The sequence below is a fragment of the Triturus cristatus genome, chromosome 10 (genome assembly GCF_964204655.1).
Source record: "Triturus cristatus chromosome 10, aTriCri1.1, whole genome shotgun sequence".
Lineage (NCBI taxonomy): Eukaryota > Metazoa > Chordata > Amphibia > Caudata > Salamandridae > Triturus > Triturus cristatus.
The window spans coordinates 411199080-411223750 of record NC_140593.1 but is presented as its reverse complement, the minus strand read 5'-3'; the positions used below and the strand labels follow the sequence as shown (position 1 = coordinate 411223750).

The window sequence follows — 24671 nt, the reverse complement described above, 5'->3', positions numbered from 1 at the left end:
TGACTTATGTGGACTGAATCATTACCCAAATCAGTATGCTGTCATATATATACATATACATATATATACATACATACATACATACATATATATATATATATATATATTCACTGAAAAAACCATAGGTTTCACACACGTTATAGTTAGGAATTAGCATTTAAAAAACCTTAGAAATTCAGTGAAAAAACCATAGGTTTCACACATGTTATAGTTAGCTGGACATTTTACTCGTAAAAAACCAATGAAATTGCCCCGTTATAGTTAGTTCAGCTAACTATAACTCGCGCGCCCGCAATGCACTGCTGATGACGTCACATATTACATCACTCATGACATGGTCAGTGACATCACTCATGACATCACTGATGACATCTCAAATGACATCACTGATGACATCACTGATGACATCATCCAGTGAATGTGTGTTTTTCTGAAAATTAAATATGTTTTATATATGTATATCTCAAGGTCGATGGAAGAATAAATGGGTATATAAGTGTCTAAATGGATGATTTGTTTTTGAAAAATTGATTGTGTTACTGACTGATTAAGTGTATCTCTCACTTTGTGTATAAGTGGCTGCATGGGTTGGTGAGTAGCTACATGGGTGTCTATATAGGTTATTAGTTGTTTTTTTGAGTATCAGTCTGAGTGTCTGTATGGTACAGTGGGGGGTATTACGTAGTGCATAGATGCATGAATGAGTGACTCACTGTTTGTATTTGTTGAAGACAGCATGTGTGCAGGACTGTATGTGTGGATGAGTGTGTGTATGGGTGTGTTATTGAGTGAATGACTGTCTCAATAGTGTCTTCAGGAGTAACTACATATGTTTTTAACTAGTATATGTGACTATTGGTGTATATATGTGAGTATATGTGAGAGGGAGAGATTGAAAGAGTTCCTGTATGAATAAGTATGTGTTTCTATAAGTGATTGTTTAAAAGACTAAGTATGTGTAAGTTTCCGTAGAAGTAAGTATGGTGGTGTGTGTATTACTGTATATGCAAGTAAATGTATGTTTTATTCTTTATTAGCATGAGTGACTATGTGTGTGAGTAACTCTATGGATGAGTGGCATTGTGTAACAGGATGTATAGATGTATGAGTACATATGATGAGTGAGTAAATGTATGAGTGACTGTATAGGACTGTTGGTGAATGAGTGGATGTGTATGTGGATCTTAGAATTACTGAAGAGGTTGTTGTAACTGGTATTGGTATGTCCATTGTTTTGAAATTTTTAGTCTCTATTTTTGAATGTGTGTATCAAAGCTTATATTAAGGTGAGAGGAGGTCTGCCACTCTATCACAAGGATGATGTCATCAGTGATGTCATCAGTGATGTCATTTGAGATGTCATCAGTGATGTCATGAGTGATGTCACTGACCATGTCATGAGTGATGTAATATGTGACGTCATCAGCAGTGCATTGCGGGCGCGCGAGTTATAGTTAGCTGAACTAACTATAACGGGACAATTTCATTGGTTTTTTACGAGTAAAATGTCCAGCTAACTATAACATGTGTGAAACCTATGGTTTTTTCACTGAATTTCTAAGGTTTTTTAAATGCTAATTCCTAACTATAACGTGTGTGAAACCTATGGTTTTTTCAGTGAATTTCTAAGGTTTTTTAAATGCTAATTCCTAACTATAACGTGTGTGAAACCCATGGTTTTTTCAGTGAATTTTCAAGGTTTTTTAAATGCTAATTCCTAACTATAACGTGTGTGAAACCCATGGTTTTTTCAGTGAATTTGCAAGGTTTTTTAAATGCTATTTTTTTCTTTTATTCTTCATTTTTTTCAAACATATTTTTAATTTAATTTTCTTATCTTTTATAAAGACTATGCTTAAATTTTTAAAATCCTTAAATATTTTTTTTATATATATTTTTTAAAATAAACATGTAAAATGTATTTCCAGATTTTTTTTTTTTTTTTTATTTTTTTTTTATAGTACGCGTACCGTAAGCTCACGGTAAGCGTACGGTTTACGCAACGTCCGTAATCTATCTACGCTGCTTGCGCATAGTTACGTACTTTGCGTAGCCGCGCGTACTGCGCGTGGGACGCGTGCGCGCTTACGCAACACGCGCACGTTACGCGGAAGTGCCGGGAAATGACTGTTATGCGCATGCGCGCAAGCGCGTGTCTTTTTTACGCGCACGCGTACTTTTTGCCGTAAGCGTACCGTAAGCGTACCGTAAGCGTACGGTAGGTCATGTGATCTTGAAACAGAACTTTTGATTGGTTGAAACTACTTTCAGTTCTAGAACTCTCCTACACCACACCCATTCCCCTCATTTCTGCTTGTGATCCCTTGGGAGAAGGAGCTGGTTTGTCTTTGGGATACGATGGCAGAACAGCAGAGCTCTTCTGAGAGTGAGGCTAGCACCAGCAGCACTGTCTTGAGGCAGAGAGCGAGGAAAGTAAAGCCTTCTTACGTTTGGGAGTATTTTACTTTTCCAGAAGGCCAGCAAAAGGTGAATGCACCCTTAGTTACTTGCAAGCTGTGTAAGCGTGTACTTTCTAGAGGTAATCCTAACAGGAAGTATTCCTTTGGGAATCACACCATGAAGAGACACCTCCAGGAAGTACACAGAAGGACACATGGTCATCTTTTTGGAGGTAACTCTTCAGAAAGACGAGCCAGTACATCCACAGCAGCTCAGCCTGGACCATCATCTGCAGGGCAGACTCCTTCTTCTGCAGGTCAGGTGAGCCCTTCATCTGTGGGGGGAGAATCTCCTTTTGCTGGCCCTCTGGAAATGAACCTTCGATTTCGGAAGGTTGATATTCATTGCACATTTTGTAAAGGTCTAATTTGTCATAGGGAGACCAGTGTTTCCCTAGTGAACAACAAAATAGATCAGCACATTTGTAGCTTTGAATGATTTTCCCATGCTTCCTTTCCTCTGTCCCTGCATGAACACAACGGTTCTTTTAAGAGCCAACCTTATCTTCCATCTTTTTTTTACTTGTTTTTAAAAACTTTTTTTTTTTTTTTTTACCGTACGCGTACGGTAAGCGTACCTTTTTTTTATTTTTTAAAAAAAAACACTAAAAATCATTTATCTCATTACAAAGTCCTTGAGAGACTACAATTTTTATTATTGACTTACCATACTCACTCAAAAAAATATTTATTCATTTGTTTTTTTAAAAAATAGTTTTTAAAATGGTTGTAGTTTCCGAAAATTTTCACCAGCCTTAGTGATGCTGAATGTATTTGCATTACAGACTTAAACCTGAAAACCCCACTGGCTTGTACATACTGTGCATGACTATACACGGCAAGGTCATGGGTGTGTGCTAAGCCTCTGCTTCTTCCCCCAAAAATTCGCTCCCCCTTTCCATCTAATGCAACTGTGAAATCCCCAGAGCAAGACGCAATAAATCTCTGTCTATAATTCTTCTATGCACACAGAGTCATGTTTTCACATTAGTGCCAAAACGAAATTTCTTTGCCAATTTCAAAGCACACTTACTGCTCTTTTATTTTTTCAGGGGCAAGTGAAAATCTCTTTTTACAATTTGAAATCACTTTTACAGACTGACACATTATGAAACCACTATTTTTGCTTTATTTAATTGCACGTGTCCAAGCTGTTTTTTTTTCAGACCACCACCATGTGCATTCTCTGTGACTGCCTACACTCCACCAAGGGCAACCAGCCTTAGTGATGCTGAATGTATTTGCATTACAGACTTAAACCTGAAAACCCCACTGGCTTGTACATACTGTGCATGACTATACACGGCAAGGACATGGGTGTGTGCTAAGCCTCTGCTTCTTCCCCCAAAAATTCGCTCCCCCTTTCCATCTAATGCAACTGTGAAATCACCAGAGCAAGACGCAATAAATCTCTGTCTATAATTCTTCTATGCATACAGAGTCATGTTTTCACATTAGTGCCAAAACGAAATTTCTTTGCCAATTTCAAAGCACACTTACTGCTCTTTTATTTTTTCAGGGGCAAGTGAAAATCTCTTTTTACAATTTGAAATCACTTTTACAGACTGACACATTATGAAACCACTATTTTTGCTTTATTTAATTGCACGTGTCCAAGCTGTTTTTTTTTCAGACCACCACCATGTGCATTCTCTGTGACTGCCTACACTCCACCAAGGGCAACCAGCCTTAGTGATGCTGAATGTATTTGCATTACAGACTTAAACCTGAAAACCCCACTGGCTTGTACATACTGTGCATGACTATACACGGCAAGGTCATGGGTGTGTGCTAAGCCTCTGCTTCTTCCCCCAAAAATTCGCTCCCCCTTTCCATCTAATGCAACTGTGAAATCACCAGAGCAAGACGCAATAAATCTCTGTCTATAATTCTTCTATGCACACAGAGTCATGTTTTCACATTAGTGCCAAAACGAAATTTCTTTGCCAATTTCAAAGCACACTTACTGCTCTTTTATTTTTTCAGGGGCAAGTGAAAATCTCTTTTTACAATTTGAAATCACTTTTACAGACTGACACATTATGAAACCACTATTTTTGCTTTATTTAATTGCACGTGTCCAAGCTGTTTTTTTTTCAGACCACCACCATGTGCATTCTCTGTGACTGCCTACACTCCACCAAGGGCAACCAGCCTTAGTGATGCTGAATGTATTTGCATTACAGACTTAAACCTGAAAACCCCACTGGCTTGTACATACTGTGCATGACTATACACGGCAAGGACATGGGTGTGTGCTAAGCCTCTGCTTCTTCCCCCAAAAATTCGCTCCCCCTTTCCATCTAATGCAACTGTGAAATCACCAGAGCAAGACGCAATAAATCTCTGTCTATAATTCTTCTATGCACACAGAGTCATGTTTTCACATTAGTGCCAAAACGAAATTTCTTTGCCAATTTCAAAGCACACTTACTGCTCTTTTATTTTTTCAGGGGCAAATGTAAATCACTTTTACACACTGACACATTATGAAACCACCATGTGTAACTACAACAAAAACAATTCCCATTTCTATTATTCATTTCTTAAGTTACCACATACATACCCTCTCAAACTGAAAACTCACCTTTAAAATTAGTTAGTTCTGAAAGAAATGTGACACTCAAACAGCAGATTATCAGAGCCAGGATCTCTGTTCTGTTCACCTGTCTCCTCTCAGCAGAACCAGATAATGGCAAACTTTTCCTCTATTTTTCCACACATATACATGTAAGTTTCAAATCTCAGTGCTTCCCCCTTTTTTTTAAATGTAATCACACATTTCTATTGGTTGAAAACCAACCCTTTTCCAAAAGTACCCTGCCCCCAACTTGACTTCTGCCTAGTACCCTTCCCCCAACTTGACTTCTGCCTGCTACCATAGCAACAGCTCATGGAACACTGCTGTGTTCAGTTAGGTCAGAAGTTCGACACACAATGTTTCAATTCCACAGAGCAAGAGTGCTTGACTTTTCAAACCTAACAGCAAATCCATAGTACTGTTCTTTGGTTACACATTTTTTTGTACCAATACAAAACATGCTTGTATTAATTTTCACATACAGCCTAGTTTTTTTTCTAGAATGGTATGAAACAGCCAATCAGTTCTTTTTGTTTTCTAAAAAATATGTATGCCTCCATTTCCAAACTGTCTTTCTTTTCATATTGCCATTCTACTGAAAGACACCTCCTGAGTGCATCCAGTTCTCCTTTGAAGATGTTCACAGTGTGGATTGTAGGGCACAGCTATGTCTTCTGGAGTGAAAAGTTTGCAGAGAAAACAGATATGGTGAGAGACCTTGCTTTGCCAAATGTAGACATTAAATGGATTGGTCAGAGAGGGTTAAAGTGGCACCAATTGATGCCATTGGTGAAATCCTTCATTCAAATCCAACACCCTGACCTCATAATAGTGCACTGTGGTGGCAATGACCTAGGCACTTTGACTGGGGTAGGTCTGGAAATGCTTATGAAGGACACCTTTGCACAACTGTTTACACTTTTCCCTAAAACTGCCTTTGTGTTTTCCAACATATGCCAAAGGCAAAAATGGAACTGGTCCAATCATTTCTGTCCACAGATTGACAAAGCAAGAAAGCACGTCAACAAATCTGTTTCTGCTTTCCTCCGTGACTATGGTATGGGTGCCATTTACCACAACAACTTGCGTTATGACATGCAAGACATTTATAGAGGAGATGGTGTGCACTTCAATGATGAAGGGAACAGAGTCTTCCTCTTGAACCTTAGACTCTGCATCGGTACTTACTTGTAGGTACCACTAAAAAAATGACTTCATAAACACAACAGCTCTTTTTAGAGCTCCCTAATATCTAAACTCTTAAATCTGCTTTTCATTTATTTATTTTTATTTTTTTTACCGTACGCTTACCGTGAGCTTACCGTACGCGTACCCCGTGATTTTTTTTAAAATCAATAAATGTTTTTTTTGTACTTTTCTGTCCTTCTTTGACCCCCTTACAAATGTTAGGGGGTCTGTAACTCTCCTCATTGCCCCCTTTCCTTGTTTTCACTCTTTTTTTAAAGAGTGAAATACACAAAATGGCGGCCGCCGCTTCCTGGTTTCAGCCGATTCGAATGTTTACTAAGATCTAACAGCCAATCAGAATCGCGCTCGCGCACGCCGCCGTACGCTTACCGTAAGCGTACGGTAAGCGTACCGTAAGCGGGCTCAGATATATATATTGATTTAAAGGCTATTTTCTCAGAATCTACTGAACAGATTTACACCAAACCTACAAAAGGCACTTCCTTGACCTAGGGACTACCTCTCTGCCCAATTTTGAGTAATTCTGTTCAGCCGTTCGGGCTGTAGCTCGTTCTAAAGGTCCTATGGAAAAATGCATGGGAAAAACGCGTTTTGGGACCCCCCTTTTATCTCAGCCCCCGCTTGACGGATCCCCCCGAGACTTTCAGGGTAGGAGCGGAGCGTAGCGCCCCACCTATTTTGAGAAATTCGCCAGGATTCGTCGACCGGCGCCAAAGTTATTCAAAATAGAATGTTGAGGTTTTCCTATGGAAACGTGGTCCTAACTATAACTACCTACTGGCGACCGCCAGTAGGTAATATATATTATCTACTGGCGGTCGCCAGTAGATAGTTATAGTTAGGACCCTGTTTCCATAGGAAATCCGCAACATTCTATTTGGAATAACTTTGGCACCGGTCGACGAATCCTCGCGAAATTTTCAAAATAGGTGGGGCGCTACGCTCCGCTCCTACTCTGAAAGTCTCGGGGGGATTCGTCAAGCGGGGGCTGAGAAAAAAGGGGGGTCCCAAAACGCGTTTTTCCCATGCATTTTTCCATAGGACCTTTAGACACAGCTACAGCCCGAACGGCTGAACAGAGTTACTTGAAATTTGGCAGAGAGGTAGTCCTCAGGTCAAGGAAGTGCCTTTTGTAGGTTTTGTGTAAATCTGTTCAGTAGATCCTGAGAAAATAGCATTTAAATCAATATATATATCTGTGGCAGCTTACGGTGCGCTTACCGTGCGCTTACGGTAAGCTTACCGTACGCGTACGGTGCCGTGCGCGAGCGCGATTCTGATTGGCTGTTAGATCTAAGTAAACATTCGAATCGGTCGAAACCAGGAAGCGGCGGCCGCCATTTTCTCTCTCGCACTCTGAGTGGGGCAGCAAAAACAAGGCAAAAAACCTCTAAAAGGGCTGTGTATTCAGTTCCTAACCACCTAGCATTGATGAAGGTGTCCCCAAAGAACCCCCAAGGCCAAAAATTCAATTTTATTTTTTTTCGAAAAATCGCCGATTACGCTTACCGTACGCGTACGGTAAAAATGAATAAAAAAAAAAAATTATCCACACTTTCCACACCCCGAGTGCAAATGATGCCCGTAGGGCACCTTTTGTGCATGGCATATTAGTGTACTGAACATTTAAAAGATTACCATGCAAAACGAAGCACATAATATGTCCTCCATGTGCGCACGGTGTGCGAAGCGCATCGTGCGTACATGGCCCATCTAGCGTAACGTGGGCACGCGGTGCGCGCAGCGCACCGCGTGACTACCGTGCGTGCACGGCACTAACTGCGTAAAGTGGGCGCGCGGTGCGCGAAGCGCACCGTGCGCGCACGGAACGAACTGCGTTAACTGGGCGCGCACGCCACGAATGGCGTAAAGTAACTTAGCATTTAAAAAACCTTACAAATTCACTGAAAAAACCATAGGTTTCACACACGTTATAGTTAGGAATTAGCATTTAAAAAACCTTGCAAATTCACTGAAAAAACCATAGGTTTCACACATGTTATAGTTAGCTGGACATTTTACTGATAAAAAACCAATGAAATTCCCCCGTTATAGTTAGTGCAGGCAACTATAACTCACGCGACCGCAATCCTCTGCTGATGACATATGTGTCTTTATGAAAAAAAAATATTTGTAATATATGTATAGCTAAAATTTAATGGAAGAAGACATGGGCAAATAAGTGTCTAAATACAGTATTAGCAACAGCAGAGGATTGCGGTCGCGTGAGTTATAGTTGCCTGCACTAACTATAACGGGGGAATTTCATTGGTTTTTTATCAGTAAAATGTCCAGCTAACTATAACATGTGTGAAACCTATGGTTTTTTCAGTGAATATATATATATATATATACATATATATATATATATATATATATATATATATATATATATATATATATATATATATATATATATATATATATATATATATATATATATCAAAACAAGAAGGGTGCCCCAGTGAGGAGGTCACACCCGAAGAGGTTTCAGCACACCACCGCCGGCAGCAGCACTGACAGGATGCTCACATGTCTCCAAGGCCAAACGCGTTTAGAGCAATCATCCGCTCTTCATCAGTGGCAAGAAATGTAGATGCAGCCATTTCTTGAATCCATGATTTTTATTTCAAAAGTCCCGCCCCAATGGGCGCAAGGCATTCTGGTTGTGATAGTCCATAAATGATTGCCAGGACTTAGAATTCTGTAAACCCCAGTGGGTGCCACATACTGCATTGAAGTCAAACCTAGTGGAAAAATAAAAAATAATAAAATAGTATCCCAAGTGGGTGGAAGTACATGTACAGGAAACACTGCAATGCTGCCAATTACAATCTGGAGAGCGAGGCCCCCTTCGGTCCAAGCGGTGCCGCGATTGCGAGCACCAAGGATCTGCTCCAGATGAAGCGGGACCTCCTCGCGGCCGGACCAGCCGCTGAACATCAAAACAAGAAGGGTGCCCCAGTGAGGAGGTCACACCCGAAGAGGTTTCAGCACACCACCGCCGGCAGCAGCACTGACAGAATGCTCACATGTCTCCAAGGCCAAACGCGTTTCGAGCAATCATCCGCTCTTCATCAGTGGCAAGAAATGTAGATGCAGCCACATACTGCATTGAAATTTGAAATAAAAATCATGGATTCAAAAAATGGCTGCATCTACATTTCTTGCCACTGATGAAGAGTGGATGATTGCTCGAAACGCGTTTGGCCTTGGAGACATGTGAGCAGCCTGTCAGTGCTGCTGCCGGCGGTGGTGTGCTGAAACCTCTTCGGGTGTGACCTCCTCACTGGGGCACCCTTCTTGTTTTGATATATATATATATATATATTATCTACTGGCGGTCGCCAGTAGATAGTTATAGTTAGGACCTATTTTCCATAGGAAATCCGCAACATTCTATTGGGAATATCTTTGGCGCCGATTGATGAATCTTCGTGAAATTCTCCAAACTTTTGGCCAGCTCCGCTCCGCTCCTACCCTGAAAGTTTTGCGGTGATCCGTGAAGTGGGGGCCGAGAAAAAAGGGGGGTCCCAAAACACGTTTTCCCCATGCAATTTCCAATAGGATCTGTTGTCGCAGCTACAGCCCGAACCGCTGAACGGAATGACACCAAATTTGGCAAAGAGGGAGTCCTCAGTTCGGACTCGTGCCTTTTGCTTATTTGGTGTGAATCTGTTCAGTAGTTCCTGAGAAAATTAGGGTAAAAGTTAGTGATATCTATGGCCGCGGAGGATCCGCAGACCGTACCCGCACCATAAGCGCACCCTCCCCGAACGGAGCGCGCACCCTCCCGATCGCTAATTGGCTGTCGAGTGTCTCTCTATATTCGAAACTGTTGGCGGACATTTTCTGCCTTGGTAGAAGCGAAGCTGAAGATGGAAGGGGAATAAGTGTGTAAAAGATATAAAGGGGGCAGAGTGGAAATACTCTGACCCTCTAGATCTGCTTAGGGGGTCCCAGAAGGACCCCCAGAGGCCCCCCTTTTAAAAAAAAAAAAGCGGCGAAATGCGCGCAGGGTGCGCGTATCCTATCACGTTGGATGCACGGATTCTCTCGCGGTGGGTGCGCGGATCCACGGCAACGTTTTTTGAAAAACAACAAGAAATCATTGGTTGTATAACAACTTTCTACACTGAAAGGTAGGGTGTATATTTTTGTTTTTTAAAGGTATTATTGGTATTGGTTAACAAAAACAGATTGTAAGGAACATTATATATGATAAGCTGATATGTTGAAAAGTCAAGCACACTTCCTGCCTTGTGTAGGAACATTGTGTGCTGAACTTGTGACCTGTGAGCTCAGTGCAGTGTTCCATGAGCTGTTTCTATGGTAACAGGCAGAAGGCAGATTGGGGGACGGGTTGAAATGTATTTCAGTTGGAAAGGGTTGAAATGTTTAACCAATAGAAATGTGTGTTTGCTTTTGAGTTTATGTGTGAAGGATTGTGATTTGATGTTTACATGTATATGTGTGGAAAATGAAAGGGAAACTGTAGGACTTGGCCCTTTTTCCCTCATTTGTTTTCGTTTTTAGTGTTGAGGCAGATTCAGGGAGCCATTTTACCTACCCCTGAAACTTCTGTCTGAGGGCCTGAAGCACAAAATGGTGGCCACCTGTGACATCACCAGCATCCACTGGAACCTACCAGCACCTTCCAGAACATTCCAGAACCCTGTGACAGTTGGAGGCGGTTTAGAATGTTGGGAAGCTAAGAGGGAGAGTTGGCAGTTGGAGCTGGCAGTTGGCACCTGACTGGTGAAGAGTGAGCAGCACAAACGTGAAGGAGGAAGGAGTGAAGCAGCAGGGGTGGAAACTTGTGCCTGGAGTGGGGTCCATAAACCCACCCTTGATACTAGTCCCTACTGACGGAGCCCAGCCTAGAGCCCTGTGTGGGAAGAAGTCAGAAAAACCATCCTGAGGACCTGGACAGCAGGAACAGGCCTTAGAAACAAGAGAACAGCAAGATCCTGACCTGGAAGCTGGTTTCCCTGAAGTCCGACGTCGAGTAGCCTAAGACCTGGAGCCCGAGGTGGAGAAGCGGCGCTGACTGGAAAAGCAGACGTCGTACCCGGAGCCGCCAGAGGTCGAGAGAGGGCGCCGTCAGAGGTCGTGAGGAATACCAGAGGTCGAGGAGGAAGTCACCCGAGGTCGAGTGAGCGGCGTCATCGGAGGAGTGAAGTCCGCCCTCCGGAGTCGTCGGAGACCGAGGTGAAGGGTAACGGAGGTCGGGAGTGAGGATCGCACTCCGGAGTCGCCGGAACCTGTGAGAATCGTGCCGGAGGTCGGGAGTGGAGGTCGCACTCCGGAGTCGCCGGAAACCTGTGAGGAGCACCGGAGGTCGGGAGTGAGGATCGCACTCCGGAGCCGCCGGAAGTCGACATCGAGGCAAGGCCGGCCGACGTCATCGAAGCCGAGGTCGCCATCGGACCGGAGCCGCCCGAAGTCGACATCGAGTAAGACTGCCCGACGCCATCGAATCGGAGGCCGAGATCGAACCGAGGCCGCTGACGTCGAGACCGGAGCCGCCGCCGGCGTCGTCAAAGAACTGACATTGTGCCGAGGCCGCCGACATCGAGCTGGAACCGCCTCACGGCATCGACCCGACTCCAGCGGCGTCGGAGCATCAGAAAAAGGGCAGTAAGTGGAGTAGAGGGCGCCTAAGGCCCTGTGGAGACCTGAGAGACTGCTCTAAGGGGCTAGGGAGGTGCTGGAACCAACCTGACTGTGCCAGGGGTGAACTGGGACTAATCTAGAGAAGTTGTGTGGAGAGAGAGAGCCAGGTCTCTGGTATTTCCCCCCTTGATCTACCTCAGTTTAGGCCTCAGCCTTGACCAAGCCAGGGAGTAGACACCCCCAAGCCTTCCACATCCCCACAAGCTGTGCCTGGGCCAAATCAGCCCTTAGGAATTCAAAAGTGATCTGAATCCATGAGTGTCACTGTCAGCTTTTAAGTATTTATTAGGGGCACTGTATTTATTGTATTTAACCTATTTATTGTTCCACTGTATTTATTGGTCCACAGTATTTATTGATGCACAATATTTATTGGTTACAGTATTTATTGCCTCAGAATATTTAATTGCCTGTCTGTATTGCACTTTTATTTATGCCTTCAGTATTTATGATCACCCCTATTTATTGAATCATTAAGCCAGTATTTATTTGTCCTGCACTTTCTAAAAAGTTTGTATATTGTGATTGTTATTTATTTTCTCCAATCAGCAACTAAGAGAAAAAGCAGATAAAGAAAGTTATTTTCATAATTTTTACGGTGTAGAGTCGTTTTTGGAACGGATGCACGCATGGTTATTGTTTGGGTATGTTGTATGCTTAGCACGGAGCCTGATTCCTGACCACTCAAGCCAAGCTACCACTGTGTGTCCGGAAGACCACCACCACCCCTTCTAGTGTGGGAGTGGTTTTCCAACATAAATTGGTGTTCAGTGGTGGGATAGAGCTGTGCCTACGCATACTCAACAATAACTGTGGGTAGTCCATAGGCCTACACCGGGAGTTTTCTCAAGAGCGGCCTTCCTAATTGTGGGTTTTTGTTTTTTCCAAATTTACTCTGGTGGTGGGAGGAGGTATTATTAAAGGTACCCCCCTGCATAGTTACTGCACAAAACCTGTCCTCTAACCTGAGTGGGCAAGATGGAGTTTGTACTAGAAAATCTAGAAACGTACACTGTGGCCCAACTCAGGGAGTTTTGCCAGCGGGAGGGGGTGTACTGTCCCCCAGGAGCAAAGAAGGGTGCACTCCAAACCAGCTTAAGGGCTTGGGGGGAGGCACGCCGAGAAAGCAAGGCTGAGGAGGAGGACAGGGATAGAGAGCCTGACACCGAGGGGGCTGAGATGTACCAACCTGAGGTGGGGAACCTGTCAGCGGGGCCCAGGACACTTTCCAGGAAGGGCAGCAGTGCCTCTAGCGGTGGCTTGTCTAAAGTGGAGTTAACAGACCGGAGGGAGAAAAGACAGCTCACATGGGATTTAGCAAGGCTGGAGAAAGAGATGGAGGAGAGAAGGATGGCGCACGAGCTTCAGATGAAGGAATTGGAGCTGCGTGCCCTCCAGATGAGTGTGTCCAGCGAGGACACTGGTGGCAGCATACCGGAATCTCCACAGGAGCTAGAAGTTTATTTACCCCAGGATGACATCACCAGGGTGTCTGAGGAGGCATTGGGGTGGGAACCTGAAGGGGGTAGTGCAGGGATCTCCCAACCCAGCGAGGTGGGAGAAGTGGCAGATAGCCCAGCTAGGTCCCAGGGAGAGAGGGTTGTAGGGCCTCACGACCTATCTGTAGGAAGGCGTGAGACGGGGAGGTGTCCCGAGGTGCCCCAACCGAAGTCTCAGGGCCTGGAGAGTTCCGCAAGGGAGCCCCAGGTTGGGAGCCTAGGCTGTCCCGATGTGCCCTCCAGTGCAGGGGAGCCCCTAGTGTCAGGAGGACCCAGGGCAACTGTAACCAGCGCGCCTGAGGTTCTGGGGTTGGTCCAGTTTCAGGGTTTAGGTCCTGGGCTGGGATGCCAGGCTCAGGGGTTGCCTGACCTGGCGGGTGGGGCCTCTGTTAACCGGGTCCCCCCGAAATTGACTTCCAGGGGTACTTTTCCCGTTAGGAGGGTGCTGAAATCTGGAAGGGGGTGCAGAGGGAGGAAGGTCTCGCCTCGGGCACCGACTCAGCCTAAGGGTTTAGACCCTAGGTTGAAGGATCAGTTGAGGGGTCAAGGCCCTAGACTGAGGAGGAAGTGTTGGTCTGAGGGTGCCTCGCAGGGTAGGGTGAGGAACCCCAGAAGGAGAGTTAGGGGGAGGAGAGCCTCGCCCCTGAAGGCTGATCAGCCTAAGGGTGTGAACCCCAGGAGGAAGGACCAGAGGCAGTTTAGGACTGCAAGGAGGAGGACCGGAGTGGTCAACGGGCACTACAGGCCTGGGGCTACTGCCCCCCACTCCGCGAGATCACCCGGGCCAGAGACATCTGGACGGCCCAGGGGCCAGTCCTGGCCACAACTAGCTAGGGAGCCCCAGTGGGGTGGTTTTGTTGGTCCAGGGAGGCTTGTTAGGGAACCATTGGGTTCCAGAGCGGAGGAGAACTTGCGGGAGCTCCTGCCGTTGCGGGCCGGCGTCCACCTTTTCTCGCCCCAAGCAGGGAAGACCATCAAGGCATTGATCGGTCTACCCTGGCTTTTGGCTGGAAGGGGGTTATGTAGGACTTGGCCCTTTTTCCCTCATTTGTTTTCGTTTTTAGTGTTGAGGCAGATTCAGGGAGCCATTTTACCTACCCCTGAAACTTCTGTCTGAGGGCCTGAAGCACAAAATGGTGGCCACCTGTGACATCACCAGCATCCACTGGAACCTACCAGCACCTTCCAGAACATTCCAGAACCCTGTGACAGTTGGAGGCGGTTTAGAATGTTGGGAAGCTAAGAGGGAGAGTTGGCAGTTGGAGCTGGCAGTTGGCACCTGACTGGTGAAGAGTGAGCAGCACAAACGTGAAGGAGGAAGGAGTGAAGCAGCAGGGGTGGAAACTTGTGCCTGGAGTGGGGTCCATAAACCCACCCTTGATACTAGTCCCTACTGACGGAGCCCAGCCTAGAGCCCTGTGTGGGAAGAAGTCAGAAAAACCATCCTAAGGACCTGGACAGCAGGAACAGGCCTTAGAAACAAGAGAACAGCAAGATCCTGACCTGGAAGCTGGTTTCCCTGAAGTCCGACGTCGAGTAGCCTAAGACCTGGAGCCCGAGGTGGAGAAGCGGCGCTGACTGGAAAAGCAGACGTCGTACCCGGAGCCGCCAGAGGTCGAGAGAGGGCGCCGTCAGAGGTCGTGAGGAATACCAGAGGTCGAGGAGGAAGTCACCCGAGGTCGAGTGAGCGGCGTCATCGGAGGAGTGAAGTCCGCCCTCCGGAGTCGTCGGAGACCGAGGTGAAGGGTAACGGAGGTCGGGAGTGAGGATCGCACTCCGGAGTCGCGGAACCTGTGAGAATCGTGCCGGAGGTCGGGAGTGGAGGTCGCACTCCGGAGTCGCCGGAAACCTGTGAGGAGCACCGGAGGTCGGGAGTGAGGATCGCACTCCGGAGCCGCCGGAAGTCGACATCGAGGCAAGGCCGGCCGACGTCATCGAAGCCGAGGTCGCCATCGGACCGGAGCCGCCCGAAGTCGACATCGAGTAAGACTGCCCGACGCCATCGAATCGGAGGCCGAGATCGAACCGAGGCCGCTGACGTCGAGACCGGAGCCGCCGCCGGCGTCGTCAAAGAACTGACATTGTGCCGAGGCCGCCGACATCGAGCTGGAACCGCCTCACGGCATCGACCCGACTCCAGCGGCGTCGGAGCATCAGAAAAAGGGCAGTAAGTGGAGTAGAGGGCGCCTAAGGCCCTGTGGAGACCTGAGAGACTGCTCTAAGGGGCTAGGGAGGTGCTGGAACCAACCTGACTGTGCCAGGGGTGAACTGGGACTAATCTAGAGAAGTTGTGTGGAGAGAGAGAGCCAGGTCTCTGGTATTTCCCCCCTTGATCTACCTCAGTTTAGGCCTCAGCCTTGACCAAGCCAGGGAGTAGACACCCCCAAGCCTTCCACATCCCCACAAGCTGTGCCTGGGCCAAATCAGCCCTTAGGAATTCAAAAGTGATCTGAATCCATGAGTGTCACTGTCAGCTTTTAAGTATTTATTAGGGGCACTGTATTTATTGTATTTAACCCATTTATTGTTCCACTGTATTTATTGGTCCACAGTATTTATTGATGCACAATATTTATTGGTTACAGTATTTATTGCCTCAGAATATTTAATTGCCTGTCTGTATTGCACTTTTATTTATGCCTTCAGTATTTATGATCACCCCTATTTATTGAATCATTAAGCCAGTATTTATTTGTCCTGCACTTTCTAAAAAGTTTGTATATTGTGATTGTTATTTATTTTCTCCAATCAGCAACTAAGAGAAAAAGCAGATAAAGAAAGTTATTTTCATAATTTTTACGGTGTAGAGTCGTTTTTGCAACGGATGCACGCATGGTTATTGTTTGGGTATGTTGTATGCTTAGCACGGAGCCTGATTCCTGACCACTCGAGCCAAGCTACCACTGTATGTCCTGGAAAGACCCCGTTACCCCTTCTAGTGTGGGAGTGGAGTATTTCCAACAGAAACTTTTTCATTCTTTGCTTTTGCTGAGAGGTGCACAGTGCAGAGATTCTGTAAAAGAAAATATGGTGAGTGATTGATATACTCCTTAATCTACAAAAGAACTTGAATATGAGTTATTTAATTGTGAGGGGATGTATGTAGACTATTTTGATTTTAATCAGAGTAATGTATTTTTCCTGCTAAAGTGTAGGGAGTACTTTTTTTCTCTACAATGAGTGTGCATGTCGAAACCATTCTGTGATAGGCATTTGTGTTTTTCATGTGTTTGTAAACAGATAACTGTGCAGTTTTTATATTTTGGTAGAATTAGAAACCAGTCATTGTTTATGAATTTGTGAAATGAGTTATGTTATGTTTCTATACTAAAATGTAGGACTACTTCTAGATGAAGAAAAGTGTTTTGATATAGTGCAAGGGAAAGTGTTGTTTGTCTAGAATCACACAGTGAGTCTGTGTGCATTTGGGAACCATTGTGAGAGAAGCATTTGGTAATATTGTGTATTTGCTGACAGATAACTGTTTTAAAACCAGTCAGGTTGTCAAGTTTTAGTAGCATTAGAAGACAGTTATGGCTTATGCTTTCATTATATGAGTGAGGCATTGACAGTAAATTGCAGTTGTGAAATATGTAGATTGTGTGCAGTTCCCTTACCACTTGCACTGTAGTGAATGAGTTTTGGTAAGCTCCTAGGGATAGGGATGCTTGTCTAGAATCACACTGTGAGTTACTGTGCATTTGGGATCAGTGTGAGAGAATGATTTGGTAACATCATGTATTTGCTGACAGATAACTGTTTTAAAATCTGTCATGTTGTGAAATTTTAGTAGCATTAGAATCCAGTTTTTGCTTATATGTTGATTAAATGAGTCATGCTTTGACACTGATGTGCTGTACTTAAATATGTAGATTGTGTGCAGTACCATTAACTCTTCCAGACTAGTGAATGAGTTTTGGTAAACTCCTAGGAAAGTGTTGCTTGTCTAAAATCACACTGTGAGTCTGTGTGCATTTGGGTAAGGATTGTGAGAGAAGCATTTGGTAACATTGTGTATTTGCTGACAGATAACTGTTTTAAAACCTGTCATGTTGTCAAGTTTTAGTAGCATTAGAAGACAGTTATGGCTTATGCTTTCATTATATGAGTCAGGCATTGACAGTAAATTGCAGATGTGAAATATGTAGATTGTGTGCAGCTCCCTTATCACTTGCACTGTAGTGAATGAGTTTTGGTAAACTCCTAGGGATAGTGGTGCTTGTCTAGAATCACACTGTGAGTCTGTGTGCATTTGGGAACCACTGTGAGAGAAGCGTTTGGTAACATCGTGTATTTGCTGAGAGAAAACTGTTTTAAAACATGTCATGTTGTCAAGTTTTAGTAGCATTAGAAGCCAGTCTTTGCTTATGTGTTGATTAAATGAGTGAGGCATTGACACTAAAGTGCAGTCGTGAAATATGTAGATTGTGTGCAGTTTCCTTATCACTTCCAGTGTAGTGAATGAGTTTTGGTAAACTCCTAGGGATACTGGTGCTTGTCTAGAATCACACTGTGAGTCTTTGTGCATTTGGGAACCACTGTGAAAGAAGCGTTTGGTAACATTGTGTATTTGCTGACAGAAAACTGTTTTAAAACTTGTCATGTTGTCAAGTTTTAGTAGCATTAGAAGCCAGTCATTGCTTATGCGTTGATTAGATGAGTCAGGCATTGACACTAAAGTGCAGTCGTGAAATATGTAGATTGTGTGCAGTTCCCTTACCACTTCCACTGTAGTGAATGAGTTTTGATAAGCTGCTAGGGATAGTGTTGTTTGTCTAGAATCACACTGTGAGTCTGTGTGCATTTGGGAACCACTGTGAGAGAAGTGTTTGGTAACATTGTGTATTTGCTGACAGATAAGTGTTGTAAAACATGTCATGTTGTCAAGTTTTAGTAGCATTAGAAGACAGTTATGGCTTATGCTTTCATTATATGAGTCAGGCATTGACAGTAAATTGCAGTTGTGAAATATGTAGATTGTGTGCAGTTCCCTTACCACTTGCACTGTAGTGAATGAGTTTTGGTAAACTCATAGGCATAGTGGTGCTTGTCTAGAATCACACTGTGAGTTAGTGTGTATTTGGGATCACTGTGAGAGAAGCATTTGGTAACATCATGTATTTGCTGACAGATAACTGTTTTAAAACCTGTCATGTTGTGAAGTTTTAGTAGGATTAGAATCCAGTCTTTGCTTATGCGTTGATTAAATGAGTCATGCTTTGACACTGATGTGGTGTACTTAAATATGTAGATTGTGTGCAGTACCATTAACTCTTCCAGAGTAGTGAATGAGTTTTGGTAAACTCCTAGGATAGTGTTGCTTGTCTAAAATCACACTGTGAGTCTGTGTGCATTTGGGTAAGGATTGTGAGAGAAGCATTTGGTAACATCGTGTATTTGCTGACATATACCTGTTTTAAAACCGGTCATGTTGTGAAGTTTTAGTAGCATTAGAAGCCAGTCTTTGCTTATGCTTTGATTAAATGAGTCAGGCTTTGACACAAAAGTGCAGTCCTGAAATATGAAGATTTTGTGCAGTTCGCTTACCACTTCCACAGTAGTGAATGATATTTGGTAAACTCCTAGGTATAGTGGTTGTTGTCTAGAATTACACTGTGAGTCTGTGTGCATTTGAGAACCACTGTGAGAGAAGCATTTGGTAACATCGTGTATTTGCTGACAGATAACTAATTTAAAACCTCTCATGTTGTCAAGTTTTAGTAGCATTAGAAGTTAGTCTTTGCTTATGCATTGATAAAATGAGTCAGGGTTTGACACTAAGAGGCAGTACAATGTACTATTCTGTTCACTTTGGCAGAACTGAAAATTTAAAAGTTTTACCTAAGCACCGTCCTAGAAGTAGTCTGATTATTTAGTCAGTTTCTAAGTACCAAATAGATTGCTTCAAATAAAAGTGTTCTGACATACTATACACTTGTCTTTTACACCTTCAATTCCCTAGTCAGTATCCATACACTTCCAGGAAACATCCTGTCACTTCCTTTGCAGTCCTCTAGAGACCCATTCAACAGCATGTACTAATCCATTGACTGTGCCAAAACTCAAACACTTATAAATTCACCTAGACACTCTCTTTCCAGTACTCTAATGATTCAGTCACTGCCTAAGTATTCATGCACTGAGCCAGATCTTAGCACATGGACTACGTCAAACCCATATCCACTATGCATGCAGTCCTCTAACCACCTACACACTTGTCTTTCACACCTTCAATTCCCCAGCCAGTATCCGTTCACTTCCCTGTCTCTGCCGTTGCACTCCTCTAGTGACCCATTCAGCATCATGTACTAATCCATTCACAGCGCCAAACCCTAATAAATTCACCCAGGCACTCTCCTTGCAGTACTCTAATCATTCAGTCAGTACCCAAGTACTCATTCAGTGACCCAGGCCTTAGTAGATGGACTGCTTCAAACCCTTATCCTCTATGTATGCAGTCCTCTAACCACCTACACAATTGTCTTTCACACCTTCAATTCCCTAGTCAGTATCCATACACTTCCAGGAAATACCCTGTCACTCTCGTTGCAGTCCTCTAGTGACCCATTCAGCACCATGTACTAATCCATTCACTGTGCTAAAACCCAAACACTTATAAATTCACCAAGATACTATCTTTGCAGTACTCTAATCATTCAGTCAGTGCCTAAGTATTCATACACTGAGCCAGGCCTTAGCACATGGACTGCTTCAAACCCCTATGCACTATGCATGCAGTCTTCTAACCACCTAGACACTTGTCTATCACACTTTCAATTTCCTAGTCAGTATCCATACAGTCCAGCACTTGTCACTGCCTTTGCACTCCTCTAGTGACCCATTCAGTACCAAGTATTAATCTATTCCCTGTGCGAAAAGCCTAGCACTTATAAATTCACCTAGGCACTCTCCTTGCTGTACGATAATCATTCAGTCAGTACCCAAGTAGTCATGCAGTGAGCCAGGCCTTAGCACATGGACTGCTTTAAATGCCTATGCAGTATGGATGCAGTCCCCTAATCACCTACATTGTGTTTCACACCTTCTATTCCCTAGTTAGTATTCATACTCTTCTAGCAAACAGCCTGTGAGTCACCCAGTGTGTCTCCTTATAGTACTGTAATCATTTAGTCAGTTAGCATGTAGTCTTTTAGTGAGGTCGGCTTTAGGGCATGAACTGCTTCAAAGTAGTATGCACTATGCATGTAGTGTTTTAATGATCGTCACACTTGTGGTTCAGGGCTATAGTTTCATAGTCAGTTTTTATATAAAATGTGTTTGTACAGTAATGGAATAGTATAAATTTGAAAGTTATTAATATACATTTATTTGTGATTCTTTTTTACAGATACAGAACAGGAGTGTTTCTCATTTGTTTGCACTCTTCTCGTGCAAGATTGTTTGGATGAAGGGTCCTTAGGTGTTTCATCATACTTGCTGTGCCGCACGAGTATTTTTTGTTAGGATATCCTCGTAACAGAACTCTTTGGCAAATCTTGCGAGTGACAAAGGTGGCATTGGTCTTTGTTTGCTCCTTGGAAAAAGTAAAAAATTTCCTCACCACTGAAGAAAAACGTTGTTGGTGTGGTGCCTTCTGCAAAACATTTTCTTCAGATTCAGTAAATATTTTAAAGCGGCAACATTTACAGTTTTTGTAAGTTAAACTTATAAAATTTTGTTAGCTGAATGCATTTTATATATTTGTGATTTGTTTCTTGTGGTATTTTGTTGAGAATGCAAAAACAACAATTGATGGACAGAATGCGGAACAATGTCATACATTCACCCCAGTACAGAGATCTGGGCCTAAATCCATCGTTTTTTTGCTCACCATGCCATTCCAGTTTGAACCCAGCCATATGCAAATCAGTCTTGACCCTGTGCCTCATGGGAACAGTCCAGCCCGAACTGCCAAGCCAGGTCCTCCCTGGACTGGAAACAAGCATCCTAGGACTGGTTTCGGGGTTTCACCCCTCTTCAGCCAGGATAGCTTGATTCCAGTGGCATGGAGAGCACGGGACTCACGTCTGAGCATACCCGTCCCACTCGGGGTGACAAATGCAAAAACAACAATTGATGGACAGAATGCAGAACAATGTCATACATTCACCCCAGTACAGAGATCTGGGCCTAAATCCATTGTTTTTTTGCTCACCATGCCATTCCAGTTGGAACCCAGCCATATGCAAATCAGTCTTGACCCTGTGCCTCATGGGAACAGTCCAGCCCGAACTGCCAAGCCAGGTCCTCCCTGGACTAGAAACAAGCATCCTAGGACCGGTTTCGGGGTTTCACCCCTCTTCAGCCAGGATAGCTTGATTCCAGTGGCATGGAGAGCACGGGACTCACGTCTGAGCATACCCGTCCCACTCGGGGTGACAAATGCAAAAACAACAATTGATGGACAGAATGCAGAACAATGTCATACATTCACCCGAGTACAGAGATCTGGGCCTAAATCCATCATTTTTTGCTCACCATGCCATTCCAATTTGAACCCAGCCATATGCAAATCAGTCTTGACCCTGTGCCTCATGGGAACAGTCCAGCCCGAACTGCCAAGCCAGGTCCTCCCTGGACTGGAAACAAGCATCCTAGGACTGGTTTCAGGGTTTCACCCCTCTGCAGCCAGGATAGCTTGATTCCAGTGGCATGGAGAGCACGGGACTCACGTCTGAGCATACCCGTCCCACTCGGGGTGACAAATGCAAAAACAACAATTGATGGACAGAATGCAGAACAATGTCATACATTCACCCCAGTACAGAGATCTGGGCCTAAATCCATCGTTTTTTTGCTCACCATGCCATTCCAGTTTGAACCCAGCCATATGCAAATCAGTCTTGACCCTGTGCCTCATGGGAACAGTCCAGCCCGAACTGCCAAGCCAGGTCCTCCCTGGACTGGAAACAAGCATCCTAGGACCGGTTTCGGGGTTTCACCCCTCTTCAGCCAGGATAGCTTGATTCCAGTGGCATGGAGAGCACGGGACTCACGTCTGAGCATACCCGTCCCACTCGGGGTGACAAATGCAAAAACAACAATTGATGGACAGAATGCAGAACAATGTCATACATTCACCCCAGTACAGAGATCTGGGCCTAAATCCATCGTTTTTTTGCTCACCATGCCATTCCAGTTTGAACCCAGCCATATGCAAATCAGTCTTGACCCTGTGCCTCATGGGAACAGTCCAGCCGGGTATGCTCAGACGTGAGTCCCTTGCTCACTTTGCCACTGGATTCAAGCAAGCCTGGCTGAAGACGGCTGAAATGCCAGAAACGGGTCCTAGGAAGCTTGTTTCCGGTCCAGGGAAGACATGGCTTGGCAGTTCGGGCTGGACTGTTCCCATGAGGCACAGGGTCAGACTGATTTGCATATGGCCATGTCTGAACTGGGGTGGCAGAGTGGGCTAAAGAACGGTGATGGATTAAACCCAGATCAGTTAACTGGGGGTGAGTACTTGCAATGTTCAACACTCCGTCCATCATTCCCTTTGGTTTTGCTTTGTTCGCCTTAAGTTGGCAGGGTATGCTCAGACGTGAGTCCCTTGCTCACTTTGCCACTGGATTCAAGCAAGTCTGGCTGAAGACGGCTGAAATGCCAGAAACGGGTCCTAGGAAGCTTGTTTCCGGTCCAGGAAAGACATGGCTTGGCAGTTCGGGCTGGACTGTTCCCATGAGGCACAGGGTCAGACTGATTTGCATATGGCCATGTCTGAACTGGGGTGGCAGAGTGGGCTAAAGAACGGTGATGGATTAAACCCAGATCAGTTGACTGGGGGTGAGTGCTTGCAATGTTCAACACTCCGTCCATCAATCCCTTTGGTTTTGCTTTGTTCGCCATAAGTTGGCAGGCTATGCTCAGACATGAGTCCCTTGCTCACTTTGCCACTGGAGTCAAGCAAGCCTGGCTGAAGACGGCTGAAATGCCAGAAACGGGTCCTAGGAAGCTTGTTTCCGGTCCAGGGAAGACATGGCTTGGCAGTTCGGGCTGGACTGTTCCCATGAGGCACAGGGTCAGACTGATTTGCATATGGCCATGTCTGAACTGGGGTGGCAGAGTGGGCTAAAGAACGGTGATGGATTAAACCCAGATCAGTTGACTGGGGGTGAGTGCTTGCAATGTTCAACACTCCGTCCATCATTCCCTTTGGTTTTGCTTTGTTCGCCATAAGTTGGCAGGGTATGCTCAGACGTGAGTCCCTTGCTCACTTTGCCACTGGATTCAAGCAAGCCTGGCTGAAGACGGCTGAAATGCCAGAAACGGGTCCTAGGAAGCTTGTTTCCGGTCCAGGGAAGACATGGCTTGGCAGTTCGGGCTGGACTGTTCCCATGAGGCACAGGGTCAGACTGATTTGCATATGGCCATGTCTGAACTGGGGTGGCAGAGTGGGCTAAAGAACGGTGATGGATTAAACCCAGATCAGGTGACTGGGGGTGAGTGCTTGCAATGTTCAACACTCCGTCCATCATTCCCTTTGGTTTTGCTTTGTTCGCCATAAGTTGGCAGGGTATGCTCAGACGTGAGTCCCTTGCTCACTTTGCCACTGGATTCAAGCAAGCCTGGCTGAAGACGGCTGAAATGCCAGAAACGGGTCCTAGGAAGCTTGTTTCCGGTCCAGGGAAGACAAGGCTTGGCAGTTCGGGCTGGACTGTTCCCATGAGGCACAGGGTCAGACTGATTTGCATATGGCCATGTCTGAACTGGGGTGGCAGAGTGGGCTAAAGAACGGTGATGGATTAAACCCAGATCAGTTGACTGGGGGTGAGTGCTTGCAATGTTCAACACTCCGTCCATCATTCCCTTTGGTTTTTATTTTGTTGAGAATACCATGTTGTTTTTTTTTTAACAATCTTTCTTATTTTCCAGGTCTGTCGTCGACATCCATTGTCCCCACAGTAGTGTTCCGCCTTGTTGTTTTTTATTATTGTTGTTACATTTTGTTTATTAGTTTATTGTTCATAAATATGTTAATAAAAAAATAAAGTTTGAAAATAGTTTTTCATTTGTATATTTATTATTATAAAAAATAAAGTTTGGAAAAAAAATTAATAACGTTTTTGGTTGTTCTCTTAACTGCTGTGTGACTCTTTCTTGTTCTTATTAATGTTATTTGATGGAGTCCACCATGGTGTTAAATTTTGGGGCATTTATCGCTGGAATACTGGTGATATCTGCAGTTTGCACCAACTTCTGAATAGTGTGTTAGATTTATCTCAACTTTACTTCCATTAAAGTGCTGAT

The 24671-nt window shown here is 44.6% G+C and overlaps 1 protein-coding gene across 1 annotated transcript in view; it reads right to left on the bottom strand.

The window, feature by feature from the left end:
• Positions 1-24671, bottom strand: part of MYO3A (myosin IIIA) — a 1336625-nt gene that overhangs the window by 304213 nt on the left and 1007741 nt on the right. The window lies entirely within an intron of this gene.